At 38.2% G+C, this 19460-nt stretch overlaps 1 long non-coding RNA gene across 1 annotated transcript; it reads left to right on the top strand.

The window, feature by feature from the left end:
* The first annotated feature begins 1016 nt into the window (after positions 1-1016).
* LOC146918780 (uncharacterized) lies at positions 1017-3183 on the top strand. The gene is made up of 2 exons (XR_015016386.1): positions 1017-1140; positions 2986-3183. It is a non-coding gene; the product is annotated as an uncharacterized LOC146918780 (long non-coding RNA).
* The last annotated feature ends 16277 nt before the right edge of the window (positions 3184-19460 follow it).

Raw genomic sequence — 19460 nt, 5'->3', positions numbered from 1 at the left:
TTCGACCCTTCTTTATAAGGAAGGCCATAAAGTGGCCGGTTTGTATTGAATCTTAGCATGGGACAATTCGTTGGATAGGTAAACAACATAGCTACGACTTCCATGGGATATTTTTGCATTTTTTAAAAATTCAGCCAAAATGGAGGTTAAGAAAATCTCCTTGTTAATTTGGGACATTACTCGTTTTCGACCCATTTTTACTAGGAAGGCCATAATGTGGCCGATTTGCATTGAATCTTAGCGTGTGACAATTCGTTGGATAGGTAAACAACATAACTATGACTTCCATGGGATATTTTTGCATTCTCTAAAAATTTGGCCAAAATGGAGGTTAAGAAAATCTCCTCATTAATTTAGGACATTACTCGTTTTCGACCCATTTTTACTAGGAAGGCCTTAAAGTGGCCGATTTGTATTGAATCTTAGCATGTGACAATTCGTTAGATAGGTAAACAACATAACTACGACTTCCATGGGATATTTTTGCATTCTCTAAAAATTTAGCCAATATGGAGGTTAAGAAAATCCCCTCGTTAATTTAGGACATTACTCGTTTTCGACCCTTTTTTATAAGGAAGGCCATAAAGTGGCCGGTTTGTATTGAATCTTAGCATGGGACATGTAATATCCCGCTTATCAGTAACGGAATATTACCCATCAGACGTGTCAGAGGACAAATATTCATGGAAATGTCTATTAATGGCATAAGTCATGTATGAACTAGATATCAGAGATTAAGTGTTACAGAACGTCAAGTACGACGGAAGAATGTTTTTATGAAATATCAGTCAAGCAGGGGTTTATGTATCAGTGTCAGGTTAAGCGCGATCAAGACGAAGGGCATTTAAGTAAACTCGCACAAGGGAGTATATAAGTGTTTTTGGGGCCAAAATATTCATTTTCCCATTTCACTTCTCTCTCTAGGTTTTGGAAAACCTTTCTCTCCCCCTTCTCTCTAAGAATTGCGCCTCCCTCTCCTCTCTAAGTCATCCAAACTTCTTCAATACATGATCAAGCATGGCTTAACAAGCAAGAAACACGTAGAGGAAGAGATTAAAGTATGGTTTGGTGAAAAAGGGCTAAGGATCAAAAGCTAGGGTTTGAGCTTGGAACTTGAAGAATATGCAAGGATCATGTTAGGTGAGTTCCATAGATAGAATACCCACCTTTGGGTTTGTGTAATCTTGTAGAAAAATCATGTTTTATGTTAGTTTTGCTTTTATGAAATTTAAGTAACCCCAAGGTAATTCTTGTTGTTTACATGCTAAAAATTGCCATGAGATATGTTTAAATGAAGCTATATATGTTGTTGGATGTATTGGTGCATTACAGGGTCCAATTGGTCGAGTTTTGGGTCGAAAATGGCGAAAACCCGTAGCCGAAAGCACCGAAAACGCAAAAATTCGCAGCGCTGCGCCTGTACAAGGGCGCTAGGCGCCCACAAGTCAGGGAGCCAGCGCTAGGCGCCCTCCCTCTGGCGCCAGGCGCCCCAGACAGGACAACGATCGCGTTGTTCTGCGCTCGGGTGCTTGGGGGCAGTCGCGTGGGGGTCCGTAGCGATCGTTTCGGTGTATTCTTGTACTGTTTTTACTTATCTTTCTACTGGTACAAGCTTAGCTTTATCAAATCATGAAATTTATAAACGGCTCGTAACTTGGGTTTATGGCATTTTCGGTCTTCAGAAAGTATTGAAAATTTGCACACATCGTCAATTGATCCTTGCACCATTAATCATGGCAATCTTAGCATGTATTACAAGGATCGCTCAAGAGAGTTTTAGCCGAATTATTCGGGTAGCAAAGAACTAGGCATGGGATGAAAGTAGAGCCTTGACATAGCTTGTCAAGAACTAGAATAGTTAGTAGAGAATAGAATGTTAGGCATGAGTAGTATGCTTGACTAGTTGCGAAGTGGCATAGAGTAATCTCTTCGAATAGAAACTAGAGTGCCATAATTGATTAGATATCTCTTCACATAGCAAGTTAAGCAAGCATATAATTTACCTCTAGTCGGATCGTATAGGCATCCGAGGTAAAAGAGATAGCTAGCATAGATTTAATACTCATGCATTTATAGACCCAAACTTTAAAGTTAAAGGTGTCATGTCTCTTGTGTCCACACTAGGTTGGCTCAGGGGGTTTCCATTAGGTGAAACGGGGTTAGCCGTAAGGAACCCGCATGTCACTTAGTAAGTAAGATGTGGTGGTCGTGTCTCTTGTGTCCACACTAGGTTGGTTCAAGAGGTTTCCATTAGGTGAAATGGGGTTAGCCGTAAGGATCCCGCACGTCACTGCAGGAGTACCGTTGGTTTATACCTTAGATAGGTTTCCATCGGATAGATAGGGATTGCGCTCGGGGTTACTCCACTCGGGGCTTTCCGTAAAATGAACTCAGATAATAATTGTTTGTTAAACGCTAACTTTATGAATAAACTTGACTATGCATATTTATTAGATATATTTATGTTATGTCATAGAGCCTTGACGTAGATCGTCAAGAATAGCAGTGCCTTGACGTAGATCGTCAAGAATAGTAGAACATAGACGTAGATCGTCAATGACTAGTATGATAGCAAGATAGAATATGTTGTTAGATACAACATAGCTATGCATAGAGCAAGTATAGAGAAAGATATGCCGATGACGATCTTAGATTTCCCCTAATCGTCCGGTTTAGAATTGTGTCATGATTATAGTATGTTTAGGCCTCGATACGTAGAGCGTATTCTTGGCGTTGCGGTTTTAGATTCCCTTCGACCGCCATGACACGTATAGGAAGTGAAGCCTATAACAAGTGAGATAAGGCTATGACGGCCCTAGTATGCACACCGTCTAAGTATGCAATGTCCCCACACACGTATAATCAACCGGCAGGTTGTATTTTAGACACGTGGTGACCGTAGGTTTTCCCTGAGGTTGCCTATAGCCTAGGATTTAGGGGAACTCACTGAGACATTATGTCTCATCCCAATCCTTTTTGTTTCAGATAAACAGGTTGGATTAGCAAGCTAGTAGCCGAATGGATGATGCGACAAGTGTTCGTTCGTACCCGCCGCAGGATGAGATGGATATTCAAGGATGCATCTATTATATTTTTTTTAGAGAAGTTGAGTTATGTTCTTTGTACGAACGCATTTGGTTGTACATATATATTCATTCGTAGTTTATTGTTGTAAATTTTTAATGTATCCAATACTAAACTTAACGCACGTGCTAGACATTCTAGATACGTCTAGTATGGGTAGCGTGGTGGGCATGTAACACCCACGTCGTGGCTTTCGATATCCCGCTAGGTGGATACGAAAGGTTCCCGACCTAAGGGGAACGGTTTAAGCCGCAAGGGACCCCCACGACAATAGTAGGAACCGAAACACATCGGAATGAGAGGGATCCGGAGGCCGTGTAGGTATGGGACTACATGGTTGAAGGAAGGCTTATAAGAATTGTTAGGTACTACCCATATCAACAAGATGCATCTTCTTTTCGGGAGCTCAATCCATAGGAACTCCACGGTTAAGCGTGCTTGGCTTGGAGTAGTACTAGGATGGGTGACCTACCGGGAAGTTTCCCGGTAAGCATGTGAGTGAGGACAAAGCATGCTGAAAAGACTCGTGTTGGTTTGTGGGGTTAGTCGGCAATCCTGTAAGCAGTCTGGGATGTTACACTTGGTATCAGAGCAGACCTCTCCCAGTACGGTGTGGTTCGGGGACGAACCAGGCGGAAGCTGGTGGGCATGTAACACCCACGTCGTGGCTTTCGATATCCCGCTAGGTGGATACGAAAGGTTCCCGACCTAAGGGGAACGGTTTAAGCCGCAAGGGACCCCCACGACAATAGTAGGAACCGAAACACATCGGAATGAGAGGGATCCGGAGGCCGTGTAGGTATGGGACTACATGGTTGAAGGAAGGCTTATAAGAATTGTTAGGTACTACCCATATCAACAAGATGCATCTTCTTTTCGGGAGCTCAATCCATAGGAACTCCACGGTTAAGCGTGCTTGGCTTGGAGTAGTACTAGGATGGGTGACCTACCGGGAAGTTTCCCGGTAAGCATGTGAGTGAGGACAAAGCATGCTGAAAAGACTCGTGTTGGTTTGTGGGGTTAGTCGGCAATCCTGTAAGCAGTCTGGGATGTTACAGGACAATTCGTTGGATAGGTAAACAACATAGCTACGACTTCCATGGGATATTTTTGCATTTTTTAAAAATTCAGCCAAAATGGAGGTTAAGAAAATCTCCTTGTTAATTTGGGACATTACTCGTTTTCGACCCTTTTTTACTAGGAAGGCCATAATGTGGCCGATTTGCATTGAATCTTAGCGTGTGACAATTCGTTGGATAGGTAAACAACATAACTATGACGTCCATGGGATATTTTTGCATTCTCTAAAAATTTGGCCAAAATGGAGGTTAAGAAAATCTCCTCATTAATTTAGGACATTACTCGTTTTCGACCCATTTTTACTAGGAAGGCCTTAAAGTGGCCGATTTGTATTGAATCTTAGCATGTGACAATTCGTTGGATAGGTAAACAACATAACTACGACTTCCATGGGATATTTTTGCATTCTCTAAAAATACGGCCAAAATGGAGTTTAAGAAAATCTCCTCGTTAATTTAGGACATTACTCATTTTCGACCCATTTTTACTAGGAAGGCCATAAAGTGGCCGATTTGTATTGAATCTTAGCATGTGACAATTCGTTGGATAGGTAAACAACATAACTACGACTTCCATGGGATATTTTTGCATTCTCTAAAAATTTAGCCAAAATCGAGGTTAAGAAAATCCCCTCGTTAATTCAGGACATTACTCGTTTTCGACCCTTTTTTATAAGGAAGGCCATAAAGTGGCCGGTTTGTATTGAATCTTAGCATGGGACAATTCGTTGGATAGGTAAACAACATAGCTACGACTTCCATGGGATATTTTTGCATTTATTAAAAATTCAGCCAAAATGGAGGTTAAGAAAATCTCCTCGTTAATTTGGGACATTACTCGTTTTCGACCCTTTTTTACTAGGAAGGCCATAATGTGGCTGATTTGCATTGAATCTTAGCGTGTGACAATTCGTTGGATAGGTAAACAACATAGCTACGACTTCCATGGGATATTTTTGCATTTTTTAAAAATTCAGCCAAAATGGAGGTTAAGAAAATCTCCTTGTTAATTTGGGACATTACTCGTTTTCGACCCTTTTTTATAAGGAAGGCCATAAAGTGGCCGGTTTGTATTGAATCTTAGCATGGGACAATTCGTTGGATAGGTAAACAACATAACTATGACTTCCATGGGATATTTTTGCATTCTCTAAAAATTCAGCCAAAATGGGGGTTAAGAAAATATCCTTGTTAATTTGGGACATTACTCGTTTTCGACCCTTTTTTAGTAGGAAGGCCATAATGTGGCCGATTTGCATTGAATCTTAGCGTGTGACAATTCGTTGGATAGGTAAACAACATAACTACGACTTCCATGGGATATTTTTACATTCTCTAAAAATTCAGCCAAAATGGAGGTTAAGAAAATCCCCTCGTTAATTTAGGACATTACTCATTTTCGACCCTTTTTTATAAGGAAGACCATAAAGTGGGCGGTTTGTATTGAATCTTAGCATGGGACAATTTGTTGGATAGGTAAACAACATAGCTGCGACTTCCATGGGATATTTTTGCATCTTTTAAAAATTCAGCCAAAATGGGGGTTAAGAAAATATCCTCGTTAATTTGGGACATTACTCGTTTTCGACCCTTTTTTAGTAGGAAGGCCATAATGTGGCCGATTTGCATTGAATCTTAGCGTGTGACAATTCGTTGGATAGGTAAACAGCATAACTACGACTTCCATGGGATATTTTTGCATTCTCTAAAAATTCAGCCAAAATGGGGGTTAAGAAAATATCCTCGTTAATTTTTGACATTACTCGTTTTCGACCCTTTTTTAGTAGGAAGGCCATAATGTGGCCGATTTGCATTGAATCTTAGCGTGTGACAATTCGTTGGATAGGTAAACAACATAACTATGACTTCCATGGGATATTTTTGCATTCTCTAAAAATTCAGCCAAAATGGGGGTTAAGAAAATATCCTCGTTAATTTGGGACATTACTCGTTTTCGACCCTTTTTTAGTAGGAAGGCCATAATGTGGCCGATTTGCATTGAATCTTAGCGTGTGACAATTCGTTGGATAGGTAAACAACATAACTATGACTTCCATGGGATATTTTTGCATTCTCTAAAAATTCAGCCAAAATGGGGGTTAAGAAAATATCCTCGTTAATTTGGGACATTACTCGTTTTCGACCCTTTTTTAGTAGGAAGGCCATAATGTGGCCGATTTGCATTGAATCTTAGCGTGTGACAATTCGTTGGATAGGTAAACAACATAACTACGACTTCCATGGGATATTTTTGCATTCTCTAAAAATTCAGCCAAAATGGGGGTTAAGAAAATATCCTCGTTAATTTGGGACATTACTCGTTTTCGACCCTTTTTTAGTAGGAAGGCCATAATGTGGCCGATTTGCATTGAATCTTAGCATGGGACAATTCGTTGGATAGGTAAACAACATAGCTACGACTTCCATGGGATATTTTTGCATTTTTTAAAAATTCAGCCAAAATGGAGGTTAAGAAAATCTCCTCGTTAATTTGGGACATTACTCGTTTTCGACCCATTTTTACTAGGAAGGCCATAATGTGGCCGATTTGCATTGAATCTTAGCGTGTGACTATTCGTTGGATAGGTAAACAACATAACTATGACTTCCATGGGATATTTTTGCATTCTCTAAAAATTTAGCCAAAATCGAGGTTAAGAAAATCCCCTCGTTAATTCAGGACATTACTCGTTTTCGACCCTTTTTTATAAGGAAGGCCATAAAGTGGCCGGTTTGTATTGAATCTTAGCATGGGACAATTCGTTGGATAGGTAAACAACATAGCTACGACTTCCATGGGATATTTTTGCATTTATTAAAAATTCAGCCAAAATGGAGGTTAAGAAAATCTCCTCGTTAATTTGGGACATTACTCGTTTTCGACCCTTTTTTACTAGGAAGGCCATAATGTGGCTGATTTGCATTGAATCTTAGCGTGTGACAATTCGTTGGATAGGTAAACAACATAGCTACGACTTCCATGGGATATTTTTGCATTTTTTAAAAATTCAGCCAAAATGGAGGTTAAGAAAATCTCCTTGTTAATTTGGGACATTACTCGTTTTCGACCCTTTTTTATAAGGAAGGCCATAAAGTGGCCGGTTTGTATTGAATCTTAGCATGGGACAATTCGTTGGATAGGTAAACAACATAACTATGACTTCCATGGGATATTTTTGCATTCTCTAAAAATTCAGCCAAAATGGGGGTTAAGAAAATATCCTTGTTAATTTGGGACATTACTCGTTTTCGACCCTTTTTTAGTAGGAAGGCCATAATGTGGCCGATTTGCATTGAATCTTAGCGTGTGACAATTCGTTGGATAGGTAAACAACATAACTACGACTTCCATGGGATATTTTTACATTCTCTAAAAATTCAGCCAAAATGGAGGTTAAGAAAATCCCCTCGTTAATTTAGGACATTACTCATTTTCGACCCTTTTTTATAAGGAAGACCATAAAGTGGGCGGTTTGTATTGAATCTTAGCATGGGACAATTTGTTGGATAGGTAAACAACATAGCTGCGACTTCCATGGGATATTTTTGCATCTTTTAAAAATTCAGCCAAAATGGGGGTTAAGAAAATATCCTCGTTAATTTGGGACATTACTCGTTTTCGACCCTTTTTTAGTAGGAAGGCCATAATGTGGCCGATTTGCATTGAATCTTAGCGTGTGACAATTCGTTGGATAGGTAAACAGCATAACTACGACTTCCATGGGATATTTTTGCATTCTCTAAAAATTCAGCCAAAATGGGGGTTAAGAAAATATCCTCGTTAATTTTTGACATTACTCGTTTTCGACCCTTTTTTAGTAGGAAGGCCATAATGTGGCCGATTTGCATTGAATCTTAGCGTGTGACAATTCGTTGGATAGGTAAACAACATAACTATGACTTCCATGGGATATTTTTGCATTCTCTAAAAATTCAGCCAAAATGGGGGTTAAGAAAATATCCTCGTTAATTTGGGACATTACTCGTTTTCGACCCTTTTTTAGTAGGAAGGCCATAATGTGGCCGATTTGCATTGAATCTTAGCGTGTGACAATTCGTTGGATAGGTAAACAACATAACTATGACTTCCATGGGATATTTTTGCATTCTCTAAAAATTCAGCCAAAATGGGGGTTAAGAAAATATCCTCGTTAATTTGGGACATTACTCGTTTTCGACCCTTTTTTAGTAGGAAGGCCATAATGTGGCCGATTTGCATTGAATCTTAGCGTGTGACAATTCGTTGGATAGGTAAACAACATAACTACGACTTCCATGGGATATTTTTGCATTCTCTAAAAATTCAGCCAAAATGGGGGTTAAGAAAATATCCTCGTTAATTTGGGACATTACTCGTTTTCGACCCTTTTTTAGTAGGAAGGCCATAATGTGGCCGATTTGCATTGAATCTTAGCATGGGACAATTCGTTGGATAGGTAAACAACATAGCTACGACTTCCATGGGATATTTTTGCATTTTTTAAAAATTCAGCCAAAATGGAGGTTAAGAAAATCTCCTCGTTAATTTGGGACATTACTCGTTTTCGACCCATTTTTACTAGGAAGGCCATAATGTGGCCGATTTGCATTGAATCTTAGCGTGTGACTATTCGTTGGATAGGTAAACAACATAACTATGACTTCCATGGGATATTTTTGCATTCTCTAAAAATTCAGCCAAAATGGGGGTTAAGAAAATATCCTTGTTAATTTGGGACATTACTCGTTTTCGACCCTTTTTTAGTAGGAAGGCCATAATGTGGCCGATTTGCATTGAATCTTAGCGTGTGACAATTCGTTGGATAGGTAAACAACATAACTACGACTTCCATGGGATATTTTTGCATTCTCTAAAAATTCAGCCAAAATGGAGGTTAAGAAAATCCCCTCGTTAATTTAGGACATTACTCGTTTTCGACCCTTTTTTATAAGGAAGGCCATAAAGTGGGCGGTTTGTATTGAATCTTAGCATGGGACAATTTGTTGGATAGGTAAACAACATAGCTACGACTTCCATGGGATATTTTTGCATTTTTTAAAAATTCAGCCAAAATGGAGGTTAAGAAAATCTCCTCGTTAATTTGGGACATTACTCGTTTTCGACCCTTTTTTACTAGGAAGGCCATTATGTGGCCGATTTGCATTGAATCTTAGCGTGTGACAATTTGTTGGATATGTAAACAACATAACTATGACTTCCATGGGATATTTTTGCATTCTCTAAAAATTCAGCCAAAATGGGGGTTAAGAAAATATCCTCGTTAATTTGGGACATTACTCGTTTTCGACCCTTTTTTAGTAGGAAGGCCATAATGTGGCCGATTTGCATTGAATCTTAGCGTGTGACAATTCGTTGGATAGGTAAACAGCATAACTACGACTTCCATGGGATATTTTTGCATTCTCTAAAAATTCAGCCAAAATGGGGGTTAAGAAAATATCCTCGTTAATTTTTGACATTACTCGTTTTCGACCCTTTTTTAGTAGGAAGGCCATAATGTGGCCGATTTGCATTGAATCTTAGCGTGTGACAATTCGTTGGATAGGTAAACAACATAACTATGACTTCCATGGGATATTTTTGCATTCTCTAAAAATTCAGCCAAAATGGGGGTTAAGAAAATATCCTCGTTAATTTGGGACATTACTCGTTTTCGACCCTTTTTTAGTAGGAAGGCCATAATGTGGCCGATTTGCATTGAATCTTAGCGTGTGACAATTCGTTGGATAGGTAAACAACATAACTATGACTTCCATGGGATATTTTTGCATTCTCTAAAAATTCAGCCAAAATGGGGGTTAAGAAAATATCCTCGTTAATTTGGGACATTACTCGTTTTCGACCCTTTTTTAGTAGGAAGGCCATAATGTGGCCGATTTGCATTGAATCTTAGCGTGTGACAATTCGTTGGATAGGTAAACAACATAACTACGACTTCCATGGGATATTTTTGCATTCTCTAAAAATTCAGCCAAAATGGGGGTTAAGAAAATATCCTCGTTAATTTGGGACATTACTCGTTTTCGACCCTTTTTTAGTAGGAAGGCCATAATGTGGCCGATTTGCATTGAATCTTAGCATGGGACAATTCGTTGGATAGGTAAACAACATAGCTACGACTTCCATGGGATATTTTTGCATTTTTTAAAAATTCAGCCAAAATGGAGGTTAAGAAAATCTCCTCGTTAATTTGGGACATTACTCGTTTTCGACCCATTTTTACTAGGAAGGCCATAATGTGGCCGATTTGCATTGAATCTTAGCGTGTGACTATTCGTTGGATAGGTAAACAACATAACTATGACTTCCATGGGATATTTTTGCATTCTCTAAAAATTCAGCCAAAATGGGGGTTAAGAAAATATCCTTGTTAATTTGGGACATTACTCGTTTTCGACCCTTTTTTAGTAGGAAGGCCATAATGTGGCCGATTTGCATTGAATCTTAGCGTGTGACAATTCGTTGGATAGGTAAACAACATAACTACGACTTCCATGGGATATTTTTGCATTCTCTAAAAATTCAGCCAAAATGGAGGTTAAGAAAATCCCCTCGTTAATTTAGGACATTACTCGTTTTCGACCCTTTTTTATAAGGAAGGCCATAAAGTGGGCGGTTTGTATTGAATCTTAGCATGGGACAATTTGTTGGATAGGTAAACAACATAGCTACGACTTCCATGGGATATTTTTGCATTTTTTAAAAATTCAGCCAAAATGGAGGTTAAGAAAATCTCCTCGTTAATTTGGGACATTACTCGTTTTCGACCCTTTTTTACTAGGAAGGCCATAATGTGGCCGATTTGCATTGAATCTTAGCGTGTGACAATTTGTTGGATATGTAAACAACATAACTATGACTTCCATGGGATATTTTTGCATTCTCTAAAAATTCAGCCAAAATGGGGGTTAAGAAAATATCCTCGTTAATTTGGGACATTACTCGTTTTCGACCCTTTTTTAGTAGGAAGGCCATAATGTGGCCGATTTGCATTGAATCTTAGCGTGTGACAATTCGTTGGATAGGTAAACAGCATAACTACGACTTCCATGGGATATTTTTGCATTCTCTAAAAATTCAGCCAAAATGGGGGTTAAGAAAATATCCTCGTTAATTTTTGACATTACTCGTTTTCGACCCTTTTTTAGTAGGAAGGCCATAATGTGGCCGATTTGCATTGAATCTTAGCGTGTGACAATTCGTTGGATAGGTAAACAACATAACTATGACTTCCATGGGATATTTTTGCATTCTCTAAAAATTCAGCCAAAATGGGGGTTAAGAAAATATCCTCGTTAATTTGGGACATTACTCGTTTTCGACCCTTTTTTAGTAGGAAGGCCATAATGTGGCCGATTTGCATTGAATCTTAGCGTGTGACAATTCGTTGGATAGGTAAACAACATAACTACGACTTCCATGGGATATTTTTGCATTCTCTAAAAATTCAGCCAAAATGGGGGTTAAGAAAATATCCTCGTTAATTTGGGACATTACTCGTTTTCGACCCTTTTTTAGTAGGAAGGCCATAATGTGGCCGATTTGCATTGAATCTTAGCATGGGACAATTCGTTGGATAGGTAAACAACATAGCTACGACTTCCATGGGATATTTTTGCATTTTTTAAAAATTCAGCCAAAATGGAGGTTAAGAAAATCTCCTCGTTAATTTGGGACATTACTCGTTTTCGACCCATTTTTACTAGGAAGGCCATAATGTGGCCGATTTGCATTGAATCTTAGCGTGTGACTATTCGTTGGATAGGTAAACAACATAACTATGACTTCCATGGGATATTTTTGCATTCTCTAAAAATTCAGCCAAAATGGGGGTTAAGAAAATATCCTTGTTAATTTGGGACATTACTCGTTTTCGACCCTTTTTTAGTAGGAAGGCCATAATGTGGCCGATTTGCATTGAATCTTAGCGTGTGACAATTCGTTGGATAGGTAAACAACATAACTACGACTTCCATGGGATATTTTTGCATTCTCTAAAAATTCAGCCAAAATGGAGGTTAAGAAAATCCCCTCGTTAATTTAGGACATTACTCGTTTTCGACCCTTTTTTATAAGGAAGGCCATAAAGTGGGCGGTTTGTATTGAATCTTAGCATGGGACAATTTGTTGGATAGGTAAACAACATAGCTACGACTTCCATGGGATATTTTTGCATTTTTTAAAAATTCAGCCAAAATGGAGGTTAAGAAAACCTCCTCGTTAATTTGGGACATTACTCGTTTTCGACCCTTTTTTACTAGGAAGGCCATAATGTGGCCGATTTGCATTGAATCTTAGCGTGTGACAATTCGTTGGATATGTAAACAACATAACTATGACTTCCATGGGATATTTTTGCATTCTCTAAAAATTCAGCCAAAATGGGGGTTAAGAAAATATCCTCGTTAATTTGGGACATTACTCGTTTTCGACCCTTTTTTAGTAGGAAGGCCATAATGTGGCCGATTTGCATTGAATCTTAGCGTGTGACAATTCGTTGGATAGGTAAACAGCATAACTACGACTTCCATGGGATATTTTTGCATTCTCTAAAAATTCAGCCAAAATGGGGGTTAAGAAAATATCCTCGTTAATTTTTGACATTACTCGTTTTCGACCCTTTTTTAGTAGGAAGGCCATAATGTGGCCGATTTGCATTGAATCTTAGCGTGTGACAATTCGTTGGATAGATAAACAACATAACTATGACTTCCATGGGATATTTTTGCATTCTCAAAAAATTCAGCCAAAATGGGGGTTAAGAAAATATCCTCGTTAATTTGGGACATTACTCGTTTTCGACCCTTTTTTAGTAGGAAGGCCATAATGTGGCCGATTTGCATTGAATCTTAGCGTGTGACAATTCGTTGGATAGGTAAACAACATAACTACGACTTCCATGGGATATTTTTGCATTCTCTAAAAATTCAGCCAAAATGGAGGTTAAGAAAATCCCCTCGTTAATTTAGGACATTACTCGTTTTCGACCCTTTTTTATAAGGAAGGCCATAAAGTGGGCGGTTTGTATTGAATCTTAGCATGGGACAATTTGTTGGATAGGTAAACAACATAGCTACGACTTCCATGGGATATTTTTGCATTTTTTAAAAATTCAGCCAAAATGGAGGTTAAGAAAATCTCCTCGTTAATTTGGGACATTACTCGTTTTCGACCCTTTTTTACTAGGAAGGCCATAATGTGGCCGATTTGCATTGAATCTTAGCGTGTGACAATTTGTTGGATATGTAAACAACATAACTATGACTTCCATGGGATATTTTTGCATTCTCTAAAAATTCAGCCAAAATGGGGGTTAAGAAAATATCCTCGTTAATTTGGGACATTACTCGTTTTCGACCCTTTTTTAGTAGGAAGGCCATAATGTGGCCGATTTGCATTGAATCTTAGCGTGTGACAATTCGTTGGATAGGTAAACAACATAACTACGACTTCCATGGGATATTTTTGCATTCTCTAAAAATTCAGCCAAAATGGGGGTTAAGAAAATATCCTCGTTAATTTTTGACATTACTCGTTTTCGACCCTTTTTTAGTAGGAAGGCCATAATGTGGCCGATTTGCATTGAATCTTAGCGTGTGACAATTCGTTGGATAGGTAAACAACATAACTATGACTTCCATGGGATATTTTTGCATTCTCTAAAAATTCAGCCAAAATGGGGGTTAAGAAAATATCCTCGTTAATTTGGGACATTACTCGTTTTCGACCCTTTTTTAGTAGGAAGGCCATAATGTGGCCGATTTGCATTGAATCTTAGCGTGTGACAATTCGTTGGATAGGTAAACAACATAACTACGACTTCCATGGGATATTTTTGCATTCTCTAAAAATTCAGCCAAAATGGGGGTTAAGAAAATATCCTCGTTAATTTGGGACATTACTCGTTTTCGACCCTTTTTTAGTAGGAAGGCCATAATGTGGCCGATTTGCATTGAATCTTAGCATGGGACAATTCGTTGGATAGGTAAACAACATAGCTACGACTTCCATGGGATATTTTTGCATTTTTTAAAAATTCAGCCAAAATGGAGGTTAAGAAAATCTCCTCGTTAATTTGGGACATTACTCGTTTTCGACCCATTTTTACTAGGAAGGCCATAATGTGGCCGATTTGCATTGAATCTTAGCGTGTGACTATTCGTTGGATAGGTAAACAACATAACTATGACTTCCATGGGATATTTTTGCATTCTCTAAAAATTCAGCCAAAATGGGGGTTAAGAAAATATCCTTGTTAATTTGGGACATTACTCGTTTTCGACCCTTTTTTAGTAGGAAGGCCATAATGTGGCCGATTTGCATTGAATCTTAGCGTGTGACAATTCGTTGGATAGGTAAACAACATAACTACGACTTCCATGGGATATTTTTGCATTCTCTAAAAATTCAGCCAAAATGGAGGTTAAGAAAATCCCCTCGTTAATTTAGGACATTACTCGTTTTCGACCCTTTTTTATAAGGAAGGCCATAAAGTGGGCGGTTTGTATTGAATCTTAGCATGGGACAATTTGTTGGATAGGTAAACAACATAGCTACGACTTCCATGGGATATTTTTGCATTTTTTAAAAATTCAGCCAAAATGGAGGTTAAGAAAATCTCCTCGTTAATTTGGGACATTACTCGTTTTCGACCCTTTTTTACTAGGAAGGCCATAATGTGGCCGATTTGCATTGAATCTTAGCGTGTGACAATTCGTTGGATATGTAAACAACATAACTATGACTTCCATGGGATATTTTTGCATTCTCTAAAAATTCAGCCAAAATGGGGGTTAAGAAAATATCCTCGTTAATTTGGGACATTACTCGTTTTCGACCCTTTTTTAGTAGGAAGGCCATAATGTGGCCGATTTGCATTGAATCTTAGCGTGTGACAATTCGTTGGATAGGTAAACAGCATAACTACGACTTCCATGGGATATTTTTGCATTCTCTAAAAATTCAGCCAAAATGGGGGTTAAGAAAATATCCTCGTTAATTTTTGACATTACTCGTTTTCGACCCTTTTTTAGTAGGAAGGCCATAATGTGGCCGATTTGCATTGAATCTTAGCGTGTGACAATTCGTTGGATAGATAAACAACATAACTATGACTTCCATGGGATATTTTTGCATTCTCAAAAAATTCAGCCAAAATGGGGGTTAAGAAAATATCCTCGTTAATTTGGGACATTACTCGTTTTCGACCCTTTTTTAGTAGGAAGGCCATAATGTGGCCGATTTGCATTGAATCTTAGCGTGTGACAATTCGTTGGATAGGTAAACAACATAACTACGACTTCCATGGGATATTTTTGCATTCTCTAAAAATTCAGCCAAAATGGGGGTTAAGAAAATATCCTCGTTAATTTGGGACATTACTCGTTTTCGACCCTTTTTTAGTAGGAAGGCCATAATGTGGCCGATTTGCATTGAATCTTAGCATGTGACAATTCGTTGGATAGGTAAACAACATAACTACGACTTCCATGGGATATTTTTGCATTCTCTAAAAATTCAGCCAAAATGGAGGTTAAGAAAATCCCCTCGTTAATTTAGGACATTACTCGTTTTCGACCCTTTTTTATAAGGAAGGCCATAAAGTGGCCGGTTTGTATTGAATCTTAGCATGGGACAATTCGTTGGATAGGTAAACAACATAACTATGACTTCCATGGGATATTTTTGCATTCTCTAAAAATTCAGCCAAAATGGGGGTTAAGAAAATATCCTTGGTAATTTGGGACATTACTCGTTTTCGACCCTTTTTTAGTAGGAAGGCCATAATGTGGCCGATTTGCATTGAATCTTAGCGTGTGACAATTCGTTGGATAGGTAAACAACATAACTACGACTTCCATAGGATATTTTTACATTCTCTAAAAATTCAGCCAAAATGGAGGTTAAGAAAATCCCCTCGTTAATTTAGGACATTACTCATTTTCGACCCTTTTTTATAAGGAAGACCATAAAGTGGGCGGTTTGTATTGAATCTTAGCATGGGACAATTTGTTGGATAGGTAAACAACATAGCTGCGACTTCCATGGGATATTTTTGCATCTTTTAAAAATTCAGCCAAAATGGAGGTTAAGAAAATCTCCTCGTTAATTTGGGACATTACTCGTTTTCGACCCTTTTTTACTAGGAAGGCCATAATGTGGCCGATTTGCATTGAATCTTAGCGTGTGACAATTCGTTGGATATGTAAACAACATAACTATGACTTCCATGGGATATTTTTGCATTCTCTAAAAATTCAGCCAAAATGGGGGTTAAGAAAATATCCTCGTTAATTTGGGACATTACTCGTTTTCGACCCTTTTTTGGTAGGAAGGCCATAATGTGGCCGATTTGCATTGAATCTTAGCGTGTGACAATTCGTTGGATAGGTAAACAACATAACTACGACTTCCATGGGATATTTTTGCATTCTCTAAAAATTCAGCCAAAATGGGGGTTAAGAAAATATCCTCGTTAATTTTTGACATTACTCGTTTTCGACCCTTTTTTAGTAGGAAGGCCATAATGTGGCCGATTTGCATTGAATCTTAGCGTGTGACAATTCGTTGGATAGATAAACAACATAACTATGACTTCCATGGGATATTTTTGCATTCTCTAAAAATTCAGCCAAAATGGGGGTTAAGAAAATACCTCGTTAATTTGGGACATTACTCGTTTTCGACCCTTTTTTAGTAGGAAGGCCATAATGTGGCCGATTTGCATTGAATCTTAGCGTGTGACAATTTGTTGGATAGGTAAACAACATAACTACGACTTCCATGGGATATTTTTGCATTCTCTAAAAATTCAGCCAAAATGGGGGTTAAGAAAATATCCTCGTTAATTTGGGACATTACTCGTTTTCGACTCTTTTTTAGTAGGAAGGCCATAATGTGGCCGATTTGCATTGAATCTTAGCGTGTGACAATTCGTTGGATAGGTAAACAACATAACTACGACTTCCATGGGATATTTTTGCATTCTCTAAAAATTCAGCCAAAATGGAGGTTAAGAAAATCCCCTCGTTAATTTAGGACATTACTCGTTTTCGACCCTTTTTTATAAGGAAGGCCATAAAGTGGCCGGTTTGTATTGAATCTTAGCATGGGACAATTCGTTGGATAGGTAAACAACATAACTATGACTTCCATGGGATATTTTTGCATTCTCTAAAAATTCAGCCAAAATGGGGGTTAAGAAAATATCCTTGTTAATTTGGGACATTACTCGTTTTCGACCCTTTTTTAGTAGGAAGGCCATAATGTGGCCGATTTGCATTGAATCTTAGCGTGTGACAATTCGTTGGATAGGTAAACAACATAACTACGACTTCCATAGGATATTTTTACATTCTCTAAAAATTCAGCCAAAATGGAAGTTAAGAAAATCCCCTCGTTAATTTAGGACATTACTCATTTTCGACCCTTTTTTATAAGGAAGACCATAAAGTGGGCGGTTTGTATTGAATCTTAGCATGGGACAATTTGTTGGATAGGTAAACAACATAGCTGCGACTTCCATGGGATATTTTTGCATCTTTTAAAAATTCAGCCAAAATGGAGGTTAAGAAAATCTCCTCGTTAATTTGGGACATTACTCGTTTTCGACCCTTTTTTACTAGGAAGGCCATAATGTGGCCGATTTGCATTGAATCTTAGCGTGTGACAATTCGTTGGATAGGTAAACAACATAACTATGACTTCCATGGGATATTTTTGCATTCTCTAAAAATTCAGCCAAAATGGGGGTTAAGAAAATATCCTCGTTAATTTGGGACATTACTCGTTTTTGACCCTTTTTTGGTAGGAAGGCCATAATGTGGCCGATTTGCATTGAATCTTAGCGTGTGACAATTCGTTGGATAGGTAAACAACATAACTACGACTTCCATGGGATATTTTTGCATTCTCTAAAAATTCAGCCAAAATGGGGGTTAAGAAAATATCCTCGTTAATTTGGGACATTACTCGTTTTCGACCCTTTTTTAGTAGGAAGGCCATAATGTGGCCGATTTGCATTGAATCTTAGCGTGTGACAATTCGTTGGATAGGTAAACAACATAACTACGACTTCCATGGGATATTTTTGCATTCTCTAACAATTCAGCCAAAATGGGGGTTAAGAAAATATCCTCGTTAATTTGGGACATTACTCGTTTTCGACCCTTTTTTAGTAGGAAGGCCATAATGTGGCCGATTTGCATTGAATCTTAGCGTGTGACAATTCGTTGGATAGGTAAACAACATAACTACGACTTCCATGGGATATTTTTGCATTCTCTAAAAATTCAGCCAAAATGGAGGTTAAGAAAATCCCCTCGTTAATTTAGGACATTACTCGTTTTCGACCCTTTTTTATAAGGAAGGCCATAAAGTGGCCGGTTTGTATTGAATCTTAGCATGGGACAATTCGTTGGATAGGTAAACAACATAACTATGACTTCCATGGGATATTTTTGCATTCTCTAAAAATTCAGCCAAAATGGGGGTTAAGAAAATATCCTTGTTAATTTGGGACATTACTCGTTTTCGACCCTTTTTTAGTAGGAAGGCCATAATGTGGCCGATTTGCATTGAATCTTAGCGTGTGACAATTCGTTGGATAGGTAAACAACATAACTACGACTTCCATAGGATATTTTTACATTCTCTAAAAATTCAGCCAAAATGGAGGTTAAGAAAATCCCCTCGTTAATTTAGGACATTACTCATTTTCGACCCTTTTTTATAAGGAAGACCATAAAGTGGGCGGTTTGTATTGAATCTTAGCATGGGACAATTTGTTGGATAGGTAAACAACATAGCTGCGACTTCCATGGGATATTTTTGCATCTTTTAAAAATTCAGCCAAAATGGAGGTTAAGAAAATCTCCTCGTTAATTTGGGACATTACTCGTTTTCGACCCTTTTTTACTAGGAAGGCCATAATGTGGCCGATTTGCATTGAATCTTAGCGTGTGACAATTCGTTGGATATGTAAACAACATAACTATGACTTCCATGGGATATTTTTGCATTCTCTAAAAATTCAGCCAAAATGGGGGTTAAGAAAATATCCTCGTTAATTTGGGACATTACTCGTTTTCGACCCTTTTTTAGTAGGAAGGCCATAATGTGGCCGATTTGCATTGAATCTTAGCGTGTGACAATTCGTTGGATAGGTAAACAACATAACTACGACTTCCATGGGATATTTTTGCATTCTCTAACAATTCAGCCAAAATGGGGGTTAAGAAAATATCCTCGTTAATTTGGGACATTACTCGTTTTCGACCCTTTTTTAGTAGGAAGGC

The sequence above is a fragment of the Medicago sativa genome, chromosome 6 (genome assembly GCF_051527215.1).
Source record: "Medicago sativa cultivar Bolivia chromosome 6, Bolivia_mono, whole genome shotgun sequence".
NCBI lineage: Eukaryota > Viridiplantae > Streptophyta > Magnoliopsida > Fabales > Fabaceae > Medicago > Medicago sativa.
Note: the sequence above shows the minus strand (reverse complement) of the source record. Positions and strands in the feature narration are given on the sequence as shown.